At 49.1% G+C, this 12,805-nt stretch overlaps 1 protein-coding gene across 1 annotated transcript in view; it reads left to right on the top strand.

Annotated features, from left to right (window-relative positions):
* The first annotated feature begins 2,351 nt into the window (after window positions 1–2,351).
* SFMBT2 (Scm like with four mbt domains 2) overlaps window positions 2,352–12,805 on the top strand; it is a 122,599-nt gene continuing 112,145 nt past the window's right edge. The window contains exon 1 of the mRNA XM_030015702.1: window positions 2,352–2,484. The gene's annotated coding sequence lies outside the window, so the exon portion shown is untranslated. The remainder of the gene's footprint in view (window positions 2,485–12,805) is intronic.

The following is a 12,805-nucleotide window of genomic DNA, read 5'->3' as shown; positions in this document are numbered from 1 at the left end:
TGTAACCTAATTTAGAGCAGGTTAACAGGAGCTAGAACAGAGACATCGTGTGTGCAGAGCATCTTCCTTTCAAAAGTATGTTGAAAATCTGAAATGTCACCATGCTGAAAATGTCAGCCACTTCCACGATCATCTGGAGAAATGGGACTTCAACGCTTTCCTGGCATCTGTTGGGTTTTTGGTCTTATTTTGAAGTTCTGACAGTGTTCCCTTGCTGTTTTGAAATCCCATCTGACCCAAAGCCTGAAAAAGATGAACTGTGTGATTTGTATGTTTTACAGAACTCTGCTGGAGCAGGAGGGGCTGAACCCATCTTAGTGACCTTTCAGAGATAGACTGGGAATGGCGAGAACATGGATTATGGTGAAGAAATGCACTGTCTGCAATATTTGCTCTTTTCTCTGGTCTTCAGTATCTCCTCCATGAATGTATCCCAGAAAAAATATCACACCTCTCTTCATCTCTATTGCACTCCTCACTTGCCTTTTTGCACAAAACCCCTGAGGTGTGCTAATGGGTCTATGAGAGGCTGGTGGAAAAGAAAGAGTATGGTGTGAGTGGAAGAGAAAGGGGCTGGGGAGGTTCAGCGATGAATCCCCAGCAAGAACCAGTGCAAAGGGTGCTGGTGATTGCAATGGGACAGAGGAGCGCTGGGGCCACGCGTGGAAAATCAGTGTCACCGCTCTGCCGTGTCCCGAGGTGTGAGACCATCCCCTGCTCCTGCAAGAAGGGATGCTCACAAGATCACCCGAAAACTTCAAACCTCGGCTCAGAAATGACCGGAGAAAAGCAAGTGGAGACAGCGACTGTGTCTGAGGCTGTGGGCTGAGAGGCAAATTTGACAGCCTGGGCGTGGGGACAGACACACCAGCGTTTGGGGTGAATTTCACGGTGGAAAGGGCAAAGCCGAGGACCAGTTGCTGCCTTGCAGGAACGATATCCCTTCCCTCGGCTCTCCTCCAGACCTGTTGAATATATATGTGCTGCGCCAGCCTCCATCCCGGAGGATGCTCCAAAAGCATCCACTTGCATCCTCAGCCCTATCAGGGATGCAGCCCCTGCCTGCCTGCAAGGAGAAGGGGTTTGGGGCTCCAAAAATCCCCAGCAAGAAGCATTATGCAGCCCCTGGGCAGGGCTGCGAGAGAGGGAGCAAAATCCCTACAAAATACACCCACAGCCCCGCTGCTGAGCAAATCCGGGTAGGGAAAGCTCCGAAATCGGCCGGGCACCACCGGTCGGAGCATCCCGAATAAACCCGGCTGCAGAGGGGGCTTTTATCCCCATCCCGTCCCTTGGGGGTTTTTCTTGCATCCCTGGGAGTAGGAACAGTCGGAGAGGGGGGGCACGGGCAATGGTGTCTGGCCAGACTTTCCAGCTCTGCATCGGGGCTGATTTTCTCAAAAAAAAAAAAAAAAAAAAAAAAAAAAAAAAAAAAAAAAAAAAAAAATCAGAAAAATCCCGCAGTGTGGCTGTACGTGCAAACACCCCCCCCCCAAGCACAGCCGCACACGCCGACGTTCAGCGCAATTCTGCCGTGAATCCCCTGCAACCGCTTAATAAAGAAATAACCAAAAAAAAAAAAAAAAAAAAAAAAAGAAAGAACCCAGCTTGCAAACGACCGAAAGTTGTGCGTGTGCCTGCGCGCCGGGCGGGGCGGAGGGGTGCGCACCAGTTGATTTTGCATCTCGCCCTGTGCCTTCGCCTGCTTTTTTATTTTTATTTTTTTTTTAATTTATTTTCTGCAACGGGGAATAAACAGGTAATGCAGGAACCTGGGAAAGCGGAGGGGACGGGCGGGCTGGAGGGGACACGGTGTATTTTTTGCTTTCCCTTCTTTCCCCACCTCCCTCCCTGGAAGTTTCTTCGCGACACGGAATAAGGGGAGAAAGCGAAATAAAAGGTTGCGGAGAGCGGTGGGGAGGGGAAGAGCGGAGGCAGAGCTCCCACTTTCCCGGCGGAATAAAATGCTTTATGGTATTTTATCGCATTTAACGCGCGGACGGCGAGACCGTGTGATCGCTGCGCGGTACCCCGCACCGCGGAGGAACCGCGGCATCGATTTCACGGGTGATTTTTAATCCTCCCTTCGGTTATTTAGTCCATTTCCCAGGCGGAGGCACGGCTCGGGGCGCGGAGACACCGCGGACGCGTAGCGCGGAGGAGCCGGGGCGATGGTGGTTGGGGTGTGTATGTGATTTTTTTTTTTTTTTTTTGAAACTGCTGAAAAAGGTCACTGAAGGAGTTGGCTGCTAAATTAAAAAAAAAAAAAAAAAAAAAAAAAAAAAGAGCCCTAAAAAGAGCGGCAGGCATGCGCACTGCGCGGATGCCATATTGGAATGAGTCTGCCGCGAGTGCGGGCAGAGGGACGGGTCGGCTCCGCTCCGCTCCGCGCAGCGCCGCGCACCGCGGGGGTCTCGCCGCTGAGGCGCGGGAAAAAAAAAAAAAAAAGAAAAACACCTCCCCAAAAAAGCCAAACTTGCCCAGGTAAGGTACCGCGCCCGGCACCCCCCCCCCCTCAAAAAAAAAAAAGAAAACCCAAAAAGCCCACCCCAACCCCTCCCGGCTGGCATTTCCCTTTATTGGGTTTTGCACCGCTTGGGTGGAGAGAGTCTCTTTTCCCCTTCCAAGATACATTAAAAATCTTTTTTTAATTTTTTTTTTTTTTTAGCGGAGGAAGCTGGGTGTGGATTTTTTTGTAATTTTTTTTGGTAATTTTTTTAGGGTTTTTTTTAGTAATTTTTTTTAGTAATTTTTTTTATATCAATTTTTTTTTTAGTAATTTTTTTTTTCTTAGTAAATTCCTTTTTTAATTATTATTATTTTTTCCTCCTCCTCCAAAGGAGAAGGCAGCGGCGGAGTTGTTGGGAAGTGTTTGCGGGCGGGTGGCGGGGCGGCTCGGGCAGATCCCCCGGCGGGAGCCGGTACCTGCGCTCCGGTTCGTGGGTGCCGCTCCCCCCGGCGCTGCCTTCCCTGGGCAGGGCACGCCGGAGTTATCACGGGCAGGGTTTGCAATGCCTGTGCAATTCATCGCAGGCGTGTAGGGGCTTTCTTTTTACCTCAGCGTATCGCATTTTAGAGGCTCTCATTTTTTTTTTTTTTTTTTAAAGTAGTATCTATCGTTTTGGTGCTTTCCTGCTAAGTGCTTGTGCGACCTCCTTTCAAATTTACTAGGCTGATGCACGTCTCGGAAAGAGTTATTTTGGGTGTGCGGGTGGGTTTCTTCGGAATCTGCAGGGGAGAGGGGAAAAAAAAAGCTGCCGCAAAAGGCGAGGAGGAAGAAAAGAAAAGAAAAGAAAGCAATCAGCTGTGCCAAAATGTGCAGCCCTGATCTATACATATTTTCCCGTAGCGCTCCCGAACTGCGGTAAATGAATATTTATAAAGCTTGTCAGTTCAACATGGCGGGTTAAGGTGTCTTTAAAAACTGAAAATAAACATTTTGAGAGGAGAAAAAGAAGAAAGACGAGGTGCCACACGTTTGGTTCAACTCTCTTTTGTTGGTCGGAGAGGTGCGCTGGTGAATTAACTGCGGAGGAAAGAGGATGGGATCTGTCCTCGGGGTTCCCCCCCCCCCGCAGGACTCAGTGGTGGGAAAAGTGTAGGGCATTTGTATGTGCTGGGAAGAAGCCATGAGAAGGGGCATGCAGACTTCGGAGCCCGGCCGATTTGCCTTTGAATGCCAAAATTGCAGACATGCCATGAGAAAAAAAAAAAAAAAAGGCAAAAAAAAAAAAAAAAAGCCGAGAGACACAGCAATGATTTATTTTGCATTAACAGTAGACATGTCGTGGGATGAGATGTCCTGTTGGAGCTGTCAAGGCTTCCGCGCTCGCCTCGGCGCAGTCAACTGGGGATGTGGTGTGGTTTTTTTTTTTTTTTTTTTCTGTTGTTTAGCAAAAATGCTCTGAAATTGCTACGCACGGAAATTTGGGCTGCCGAACAAGTGACTTACCCAGTGCGTGCCGCAACGAGCGTCTCCTTTGCAGAGAGACCCTAAAAAGCCCAAGACGACGGAGGCAAATCGCAGCTTTGGCAAAGCAAGCAAATGAGAGTTTGCGAGGAGTTCGCAGGGAGTTGTTTGTGCCCTTCCCAGCTGCCTTTTGCAAATGTATTTTCCAGGGGACTGGAGGAGTGAGGCTGCCTCAGAGGCAGGAAAAACTTCCTTGTTCCCGTGCGGAGAGCAGCGCTTCGCTGCTGCTGTTCTGCGATCGTTTCACCGTGGTTGCGAGGTGGTAACTTTGGAGCATCTGTGTTTTGTAGCCGTGAGAGGCGATGGGATGCTCCAGCATCGCAGGCTGTCGGTGTCCGGCTGGGAATGGAGGAGCCAGGGAGGATCTTGGAGCGGGGGGGGGGGGAAGAGACCTGCTCTGCCTGCCCATTTCCCTGCACCTCTTGGAGATGCTCTCCAGAAACCCACCACCCTTTTATTTAGCAGGAGCGGTTGGAGATGCTGTTTGCGCATCTTGTCGCGCGGGTTGAGGTTTCCTCTTCCAAAAGGGCTCTGCTCCGTCTTCCCACCCCGTTGTCCCCCCACCCTTCTCCAGCCCTCAGCCCCTGCCAGGACCAAGCTTTGCTGCTCAGGGAGGCAGCAACCTCGCATCGCAGGATTTGGTGGTGGGGAGGGGGGCAGAGGAGAAGACCGGAGCGGGAGGGTTGTGATCTCTTATGAAAATAGCAGAAAACAGCATTAATTATAAGCGGAGCGGCGTGGAAGGCAGCTGTCGCGCAGCGGTGGGACTCGGGTGGCAAAATCTAAGAGCTGCAGTGGAGTCGTGTCAGCCTGTGGGGTTTTCTCCGGGGTGGGAAGGGATGGAGCCGTTGCAAAATGGAAGCAATTCCCCCCCGCCCTGTGAATCTCCGCCGTCCCCAAGTTTGCTGCCCCTTGGATAGGACGGCTTTTAAAATCAGTTTGCGCCCCTGGCGCTCTTGGGGAGGAAAATGTTGTGGCGGAGAGACGTGGTGCGTGAGCAGAGCAGCATCTTCGCCGGGTTGCGTGCTGTGGGTGTGGGGATGGAGGGGGTGTGCGAAGGTCTCTGCGGATCCCTCTGTACCTGGGGTCTCGCCCCTCTTCCCTCACTTCACCTTTTTTTTTCATTTGCCTTGGAGACATCGGCTTCAAAACGGGAAAAGCAGCCTAAAATGGCTCTTTTCTTGCAAACCGTGCTTTCTGATGGGAACGCCTTGCTTTGCATCAGCAGTGCCTCTTTCGGGCTCCGCAACCCACACCCCACCCAAGACGGGGTGACCACCCCCCCCCCCCCAAACCCCCACCTTTGGCTCTTTGCCAGCCACATCAGCCAAAAGGGGCCGTATTTATGTGACCGCTTTGCTCCCCCCCCCCCCCCATCTTTTCTCCCAGTTCCCTTCAAAGGGAGGGGGTCCCGTTGCTGCACGAAGCCCACGCACGCCCCTCCTGCAGTGCCGGCGTTGGGGTTAGCTCTGGTCCCACCAGGCAAACCTCCTCCGGGAACTTTTTCCTGCGGTGGCAGGAAGGTGCTGGCCACGATTTAGTGCCTTCAGGTACAAACAAATTTGATTTCCTTTGCTGGGGGCAAAGGAGGAGCAGGCGAGGCAGGTTTTCTCTCCGGGGTTGGGACTGTTGCCTGGGTGAGCAGCGATGCAAGTGGCTTTTTTTTCCCCTCTTTTTTTTTTTTTCCTCTCCAACAGATTATTTATGGAAGGGAAGAAAATATTCTCGCAAGTCTAATAACTTTAGTGCTTATAAAGGATTAGGTCCTAATAACTCCTGTGATAAGATGGAGGCTCGGTGTAATCTGTTACTAAGTGAAAATCTAAAAGCCATTTAAATAGATACAGCAAAGAGCTATCAAGAGGCTAGTACATTGTAAACAACAAGGAAATACCTTTTTAATGATTTAAGGGGGCGCACGGGGTAGTCGGACAGTAGAAGCATTATAAGCAAGACAGTATCATTTATAAATTGAGAAAATATTTACAAATATTCAACAGATGTTATAAGGATGTCGCAGAGGTGGAGAGTGTTTTGCACAGATGTGAGAACATCTGTAGAAGTCAGTATATAGTTATATAGCTGTGATTATGAGTGATAATTGACTGGCTGGACAAACAGTTGATGTTTTAATGAAGCATTTATTAAAACTTTATGGTAGTGTTACTGGGAATAGAATAAACACCACAACTGTCAACTCTTTAGACTGGGGATGCTTTTCCGCCACCCTGGGCTTGTGCTGTGCTGAGCGTGCTGCTGGCCCAAGAAATACGTATATGTGTTTTGAGTCGCCGTTTTTGGCCTTTCACAGCCGTGGGGATGCTGGCCTGATCTGAGGGCATCAGCGAGGGGATGTGACGTTGCCTTGCTGGAGGACGGGACATGGTAGAGAAGGTGCCGTCTTGTTTCTTCAAAGACTTTTTGCTGGCTAAACTCACGTCGGCGTGGGGTGAGGGGAGGTATGGAGAGTGGCCGAGGGGGGTTTTCAAGGGGGTGGTGGTTGAAGGAGGTGGCTGGTCCCTGACTGTGTCCAAGTGACAAAGTAAAGGAGTTGTGGAAAGCTCCAAAACCTGGGACAAGTAGCCAAAACTTGAAGCAGAGGCATCTTTCTGAAGGTGCGCAGAGAAAATTAATGTGGTGACCGCAGGGGCCGTGTTTTAGATGACCTGAAGGCGATGGAGGTGTCAGAGGTATTTTATTACTGCGAGTATTGACACATACAGAGTATATCAGCTGATGCAGCAGGGTCCTCAGTACTGAAAATGAAATGCTGTTGTTAATAGTGATGCTATTTGCAAATACTGAGTTTGTTCTATCATTGTAATATGCTGGTCCCCGGGAGCAGGTTTTTTTAGGATTAGAGTAGCCGATGGTACCTTGTCAGTAGTTAAATCTTGTAATTTCAAAGTGTCTGTTGATCTTTGCACAACAGTCATCTCTGATGAAACCAGTCAAATCCATCCTGTGGGTTTTCTGCCAGAAGATTTCTCTTTCTTTTCTGTGTCTCAGGTATGACTCCTACAGTGATAAAAATGTTTGGGTTGCAAAACAGGAGAATGCAGAAATATGAGCAAAGACGCTGTCACTGACATTTAAAAAACCCCTGAAAAAGTTTATTTTGAGATTGGTCTTTTGCAAGACCTAAACAAAGCATTTTTGAGAGGGCTGGTTTGGAAAATGTGTTCACAGTTACTCTGTTTTTATGAATCAGAAGCATTTGCTCTAAAATTAAATAGTAATAAAAAGAAAGAAAAAAAACCCAACCCAACCAAGCAGTTCTTGACAGCTGACCGAGAGATCATTTCTGAGTAGGTGTGAGGCTTAAAAAAAGGTATGTGCAGAAGCCTTGCTATTTTTACTCTCACTGATGATTCTTACTTTCATGATTAATACTTTTAACATCACTGGGTGGCTTGTGCAAGGCAGTCCTCTTTTCTTGGGTGAAGTCCTGAGACGCAGTTTGAATAGAAGTTATTGGAAAGTTTTGCGTTTATTTGCTTAGCAAGAAAGATGAATTCCCTCCACTAAAATCCAGGAGGTGACGTTCTTCTTATCCTTGCGGTGTAGGTCAGACCAGACGACCATGGGCTGAGCATCCTTAAAGTCTAAGGAGCCATAAGTCCCGTGCCAGGACTTTTGGGTGGAAAGCGATAGCTTTCCCGGATGCATTAAAAATATCCCTTTAAAGAAAGGACAAGAAAAATATAATCTTTAACTATTTCTCGGAAGGTGTTTTGACCAAGGTGCAGGTGTAAGACCAGACTCCACGATGCACTGTTGTATGGGTGATGGTGGGGCATTAAACCTGGATGGCCTGGAGCAGCTCACATGTTCGTCTCTTAGAAGTGTGGAATGAAAGGGAATCCAATTTGTCTTTTCTTAGAGAAATGGGGTGAAATTAGCCCCGTCAATGTGGCTCGCAGGACTCTGAGTTAAATTGTCTTGTGGAATTTGGTTCTGGGTAGACCTTGGCAGGGGTCTGCTGGCTGCCCTCACACGCACTTGGCGGAGGGAAGGGTCCTCCTCCTCCTCCTGCTGTTGTACCAAGGGGTGGCAAGAGACGGCTGCATCATTTTTTTTTTTTTTTTGGCAGGTTCTGCCAGTCCGTGAAGCTGCTTCTGGATGTAAAGCACTGAAAGGGATGTAAGCGCGTGTAGGACTAAGCCCAAATGCTGATCAGCTGTGCTGTTTAAATGAACCAAACAGTGCCAAGACCTAAAATGTCATTTTTCCTAAAAAGTGTTGGAATCAGATGGCAGATGTTTCCTGGGTTCTGGTTTGCATCTCGTATTTTTTTTGGAAAATGGCTCCGGCTGCTGCAAAGCACTGCAACATAGAAGGCAGAACTGATTGCCCCGGGCGATGGGAGTTTTGGCTGATGAGGGACTTCTGAATTGGGCCCTAAATTAAGTCCATGAAAACAGTATTTTGTGTTTCCCGCTGGGTGACTTTTATCGCTTGGCTGATGGGTCCCGTTCAGGGGGTCTGACTTGAGTTTTTTTGATCCACGGGGCTGGTGTTTTGAGATGATAAGCATCAGATGAGATGTTTCAGGGTGATAAGCAGCTGCGTGTGTTCAAGTTGCCTGTCTAAAAGGCTTCCTCGTTTCAGCTCCGTTTCAGACACGGAGGTGGGAGAAGACAGGGCGTTGCAGATGGTCGATGATGTTGCTGTGCTGCTTCCCTGCAGTTCTTTTGCGTGCTGTAAAGGGCACTGGAGATACTGATGCGGTCTTCTTCATGGCCCTGATTCAGCTGAGAGCTTTAGAGGATGCCTATTCTTAAATATGCCGTATTCCCCAAGTTGTTGGTGTATGTTGGGTCCTTACCATGGGTAGAAGCGCTTTACCAGAGCGGGGCTACATCGTAGAAATTGCCTGTTGAATCATGGAGAAGGTGATGGCCACCTAGTAGGTGACAGAACAGCTGGAAATGAGAAGGATTAGTACATGGCGACCTCGCTGTCCCTGGCCTGGCACCTTACGCTGACATTTATATCTACGGAAAGACAAAGTAAAATATCAGTGCTGTGACAGGAGGGGATTTTAACAGCTGCTTGGAATGAGCGTCAGTAATGCAAACGCAGGGCAGGGGAAAAGCACCCGCTCGCCTCGCCTGGCTGTTTTTTGGCAGCGCTGCGGGGTGGTTCGGGGCCAGATCCTGCTGTTGGCATCCGAATCTGGGAGGGTCCCGCGGCCAGCTGACGTGGGCGCTGAGGACGGTGCGGTGCCGTGCGCGTGTGCTTCGCGGGATGCTGAAGGCAGGGACGTCCAGGGTGAGCAGGGGCGGTGGCAGGGATGCAGGTGTGGCAGCAATGCCGTGTCGCCCGTGGTTATAAAACATCCAGCTCGCTTGGGAGAAGGGAAATTTAATGAAAAAGTGCTTTTAATTTTAGAGGCTTGATCTAGTCCTCAGTGAAGTTTGTGGCAGGTTTTTGCTTTAAGTCCAGCTCTAGGTCCTTAGGTTATGTTTACACATAGGGCAGCTAATAGTGGGATGCGTACCTAAGTCTGTGTGCCTGCCTGTAATCTATATCTTTTTTTTTTTTTTTTTTTCCCCCTCTTTTTTTCCCTCCTAATACTGCAGGGCTTTTTGCTGTAAACAAGTTAGTTTCTCTAATTAGGTTTATTTTACTTTCTGTTACCTTATCTTACTGCTGTTTATCTCTGTGTGTATCCTGGACTCTAGGGTGTGCCAGGTAGGGAGGATGAGAAAATTGCTTTGTGAAACAGGTTTGTCTCTGTTGGCATAAAAAGTATGAGGCATTCGGCACCAGTGCAAGAAGAGGGGAGAGCAAGGACCTGCTGAGTTACGGAGGGCTGTCACCACCTTGCATGATCCTTTCTCCACCGTGTGTCTTCAGAGAAGTTTGGTTCCTGTCCTTCTTCCCCTTCAGGATGGACAATCGAGACCGTCCCTGCTCTGGTGGTTCCTCTGGTTTCCCATTTTTGCATGTTTTCCCTCCAGCCTTAGCCATCTATTTTCTGTGCTGCTGCACAAATGATACTGATGCTTGACTTCAAGAGCAGAAAGATCAGCCCTGTGGAGTGGCTGGAGCAGGAGGGCTGGAAGGGACCTCCATGGCTTGTACAGACCATCTCTTACCCCAGGGCAGGATTAATTATACCAAGATCTGTTTCTGGATAGATCAGCATCCTAACCCCTCCAAAAAGCAAGGCTCTGTGCCCTTCCCACAGTCTATCCCACTTCTTCACCAGATTCATTATTAGTGATTTCTTCTCATGCCCAAATCAAATGTCCCCTCCTGCAGTTTAAACCCCAGCTTTCCTCTTCGATCCACCAAGAACATGGAAAACAGATTATACTCTTTCCCCTTTCAGCTGTTTTTTATATATTTGAATATTGTGAACATTCCTAGTTCTCCCGTTTAGATGGGATTTGTTTCTTCCACCCCAGAGTATGTCTGAACCAACAGAGCGCTGTTCAAAGCAGTAATTTGCCCCTAATAAAATCCTGTGGGGTGTTGAATATGAAAGAGAAATTGTCACTTGGTATAAGTGAAAACATTTGGCGAGGGAAGCTCTCAAATAAATAATAAAAAAAAAGACAGGAATTTGGAAGAAGTGATCCTTAAAAGGTTTCCAACTGGTACTTTGTCTGAGAAGAGAGACAGGCTCTTTCTCTAGGAGGTGAAAGCTGTTCCTTGATGTGTTCAATAGTCCTTCCAAATGAGCCTCCATTTGCGTTGTGCAGATGCTCGGGGGTGTAAATATTGTGGCAGGCTGCCACTAGCAATCCTGCCTGAAGTATGGTTTTATTTAGGGACCTCTGCCTAGAGGAGCAGACTTTCTTCTCAGCCACAGTGTTAGTCCTGTGCATCCTCGCGTTAAATGCAATGGGATGATGTGCAGCATTGCCCATGAACTAGCTTTTTGGGGAGCTGGAGGCTGCGTTTACTGCTTTACATTGCCTGCGTGCTCTTGGAGGTGGTCTCTGAGCATTGAAAAAGGTCACCTGCGTTGCTCAAAAGCAAGGAATGGAGATCCAGACTTTCAGACCTGGAAGGGAACACTGTTGACTTGGCTTGAGCTGTAAAAATCAGAGGTTGAGTGTGTTGTGATTTGCAGCGTGGCTGCTGGGAAGACTGGTCTCGGTGTCTACTGTGACTGGGATCCACTGGGACACGGGTATCTCTAGGCTAGCAGGCAATGGGAGCGACCAGAAGGGCTGCAGGAACGCAATGTTGGGTCAGAATCCCAAAGCGGAAAGGAGATGCTGTGGAGAAGAGTGCTTGAGGGTGGGCAGGATATCGACTTGGTATTTTTTTCCCCTTAATCTTGGGTGATGCGTGGTCTTGTATTGTGCCCCGTGGGTGAGAAGATGCCTTGGTGGGTCACCTGAGGAGGGAGAGCATGATTCAGGGTCGGTCTTGTGGCATCCAACTCGCATGCGTCCTAGATCTAGTCCCACAGGGCCGAGTCCCCCTGCTCCACGTACAGGGCCAGTACCGTATGGCATCTGAGCGTGTCGCTTCTTCAGTTTGTTTGCTGGCAAATTTGGATGTCTGAAATCTTAGCAGGTGCTGTGCAAGCACAGGCACCCCCAGAGGGTTGTTCATCTCATCCGAATTTTGGGTGTCTGACTCGGACCGCACAAGTTGTCCTTGGGAGATGCTTTCTCTCGGTTAGCTGCAAATGATTGACTAGGTAAGACAAATCCCACCTGAGGTGGGTAGGATTGGTGGGCATCGTTTCTTCTAGTGCTGTTTCATGGGGATTTTTTGTGCTGGAAAACCCCAAGGTGAAGTCAACAATGGAGCTGGGACCTGGTCTGATATCACCTGTGTCCTGCCTAGGCTTTTGCTCCATCTGCTCCAGCCTAGGTGCCCCCATTTTACCTGATGTAAAGCCATTTGGCCAGATGGGGGACATAAAAAAAAAAAAAGAAATGATGTGTTCTGGAAGTAGGACAGAAGAGGAGACAACTGGAGTGACCATCTCAGCTCCGGGATTGGGTTGAGGCAGGGCAGGTCTCAGCACAGCCCTGTCCTGTCTCCTGAGAGCCTCAGCACCAATTGCTGCAGTTTCCTAATTGTTCGGGCAGGTGGATCCGGTCTCATTTTTTCAAAATGGTTTCCTTGATCGCTTTGCAGTGGCTTTTTTACTCACGGTCCTGCAAAAGGCTTGAAGGTGGTAAAGGCTACGTGAAACTGCAGATGGTGGCACCTGGCTTTGAGGGGACAGGGTGAAATCAGCAGATGCATTCACCAGGGAAGTCTGCTGGGGCCACCCCATGTTCAGCTTCCCTCCCACTTGGCTGGAAAAAGAAATGGGGATTCCTTATATGCCAAAATACCTGGCGTCGAGCTCTGGAAATGTAGGGAGCCCTGGAGCTGCCCACGGACCCACCCTCCCACTCACCATGTCCCTGGTGGGGGCTCTTCACCACGGACATGGGGTCGTGCTGGAAGCCCTTACTCCAGCTCTGCTGTACTCATCAAGTGGCTTCTTACTGGGAGGTGGGACCATCTCGGGTCAGTGAATGTTACCGAATTTTGGAGGCAGGGGCCATATCGCTGGGAAAGCAGTGGGATTTCTACTTCTTCGCCATTCAGGACTCAGCGGTACGTTGGCTCAACTGATGCACTATTCAGGTAGGAGGTTTCAAGGATGTAGGATCTTTTTTGCATGCTCTGTTCCAGTAGCCTGCCTTTTTTATGTCAATCCCAATTAAGCAAGCATACATTGGAGGGAGAAAGTGATTTTTTTCAGGAATTACTCTAAGGGGGAGCCCTAGGGTGCTGGATTTGTGTGTAGGGGTAGGGGACATCTCCCTACAGGGGCTTACTCCAAAGGAAGGAGAACCAGGGTGGAGT

Source organism: Aquila chrysaetos, chromosome 5 (genome assembly GCF_900496995.4).
Source record: "Aquila chrysaetos chrysaetos chromosome 5, bAquChr1.4, whole genome shotgun sequence".
In the NCBI taxonomy this organism is placed as follows: Eukaryota; Metazoa; Chordata; class Aves; order Accipitriformes; family Accipitridae; genus Aquila; species Aquila chrysaetos.
Note: the sequence above shows the minus strand (reverse complement) of the source record. Positions and strands in the feature narration are given on the sequence as shown.